This window comes from Colobus angolensis, unplaced genomic scaffold, assembly GCF_000951035.1.
Source record: "Colobus angolensis palliatus isolate OR3802 unplaced genomic scaffold, Cang.pa_1.0 Scaffold91, whole genome shotgun sequence".
NCBI classification, from domain to species: domain Eukaryota; kingdom Metazoa; phylum Chordata; class Mammalia; order Primates; family Cercopithecidae; genus Colobus; species Colobus angolensis.
The window spans coordinates 7369126-7371718 of record NW_012123043.1 but is presented as its reverse complement, the minus strand read 5'-3'; positions in this window follow the sequence as shown (position 1 = coordinate 7371718).

Below are 2593 nucleotides of genomic sequence, written 5' to 3'. Positions count from 1 at the left end.
GGCAGAGTGGGCTTCAGAGAAGATATCTGAGTGTTAAAATCAATCAGAGCTTCAGGCTTTATTCTTAGGGTGATGGGGTTTTGAGAAAGGGAACTGCAGGGGCCAGGCACAGTGGCTCATGGCTATAATCCCAGCACTTTGGGAGGCCAAGGCAGGCGGATCATCTGAGGTCAGGAGTTCGAGACCAGCCTGGCCAACCTGGTGAAACCCCATCTCTACTAAAAATACAAAAATTAGCCAGGTGTGGTGGTGAACGCCTGTAATCCCAGCTACTTAGGAAGCTGAGGCAGGAGAATCGCTTGAACCCAGGAAGTGGAGGTTGCAGTAAGCTGAGATAGCACCACTGCATTCTAGTCTGGGCAACAGAGAGAGACTCCATCTCAAAAAACAAACAAACAAAAAATGGTAATGTCTAATTTATGTTAAGAGATCATTCTTCTGGCTGCTGTTTGAAGCAAAAATAGAAGCAGAAGAGGAGGCTATTGTAGTCCAGGAGGGAAATGATGGTAGCTTGGGGATGATGCAAAGTATTCAAATTCTGGATATATTTTGAAGGTAGAGCTGACAGGACTTGCTGATGGACTGTGTATAGAATTGAGGGAAAGGGGAGTTGAGGATGACTCCTCAGTGTGGAACCTCAGAATGTAGGCAGAGTCCTCTGGAGGAATTACTGGGAGTGGGGAGGTAGGTTCAGTAGAGCTGAATCAAGACTTCTGATTGTGTTAAGTTTGAGATATGTGATAGAAATCTAAGTAGAGAAGTAACAGAATGGAATCTGAAGCCCAAGGGAAGTCAGTCTGGAAGTTTAGATATGGAAGTCATCAGCATTGAGGTGGTGTTTAATTCCATGGAATGAGATGAGATCACCCAGGTTAGAGAGGCATGTGGGTGGATTGAGGCCAACATTTACAGGAGGAGGAGCAGGTCATAGTGTCCTGGCAACCTAAAGAAGTATGATCAGTTTCCTGGGGCTCCCGTAACAAAGTATCACAAACTGAGAGGCTTAAACAGCAATGTATTTCTGGAGGTTGGAAGTCCGAAATCAAGGTGTCAGGAAGGTTGATTCCTTGTGAGGGCTGTGAGAGAGTCTGTTCCATGTTTCTCTCCCGGATTTTGGAGGTTTGCTGGCAATCTGGCATTCCTTGGCTTATATATGCATCAACCCAATCTCTGCCTTCACACTGCTGTGGCATTCTCTCCGTGTGCATGCACGTGTCTGTGTCCAAACCTCCTCTTTTTATAAGGACGCTATCATCTTGGATTAGAGCCCACCATAATGACCTCATCTTAACTTGATCATCTGCAAAGAACCTATTTCCAAATAAGATCACATTCACAGGTACTAAGGGGGTTAGGATTTTATCATTTGGGGGACACACTTCAACCCCTAACAGTCAAGAGGAGTGAATATAGCAAAATGTTCTTGGTGACCTTGGTAAGAGCTGCCTGAATGAGTGGTGGGGGTGAAAGTCACATTGGTGTAGGCTGGGGAGAGTATAGGTGAAGAGAAAGTGGAGACCATAAGCACCAACAACTCAGGTTTCACTCTGGTGGTGCAGAAGCGTGGAGGGGTGTATGTCTAGGGAAGGGTTTTTTATTTTTATATTTATTTTTTATTTTTACTTACTTTTTTTGAGACAGAGTCTCGCTCTGTCACCCAGGCTGCAGGGTGGTGGTGTGTTCTTGGCTCACTGCGGCCTCAACCTCACTGGCTCAAGCAGTCCTCCCGCCTCAACCTCCTGAGTAGCTGGGACTACAGGCATGGGCCACCAAGCCCAGTGAATTTTTTAAATTGTTGTAGAGACAAGGTCTTGCTATGTTGTCCAGTCTGGTCTTGAACTCTTTGGCTCAAGCCCCCCGCCTTGGCCCCACAAAGTGTAGGGATTACAGGCATAAGCCACCATGCTGGGTGGTCTTTTTATTTTTAATATAGGTGATATTAAGTTATGTTAATGTGAATGATCTATTAGTGAGAGAAACATGTATGTTACTAAGGAGAAGGGATAAGAGAGGTCAGAATTATTCCTTGAGTAAAAACGGAGGGATGGCATCCAGGAGGCTTCTTGGGTTGTAGCGGGATTGAAGGCAGATTATGTGGGTCCAAAGGCCAGTGGATTTGGTCAGGGAAAGATGAGGTGATTTATGTCCAGTTTTATCTGTTTTTTCTTGAAGTATGAGTGTGATCATAAACTGAGAATGTGTGTTTATGGGAAATGCTGGAAATTTGAAGAAAGAAGTATTGTGAGACAGTCTCAGAGTGTAGGAGAAGCAAAGCTTCTAGGGAACTGTGGTGGGAGTGTCTGGCATTGAGGAGATTTGTGATCACAAGTATGAAGTGAGTCACTCAGCATGCCTGAGCGATCTTCTTAAGCAATGATTAGCTGCAAGGGTGCAGGTGGGGAATGAGTGAGTAGCTGGATTTAACTAGGCTTGGAGTTTTGCCAGGGAGTAGAAGGACAAGGGGGTAGTTTTAATACTGGATCATGGAAATTCACGCTGAGTAAGGAGGGAAATGAAGAGTGTGATGGATCACAAAAAGTGGTAAGAGCAATGGTTTGTGGTCTCTGAGGGGCTGACCGGCAGCTGAATAGGG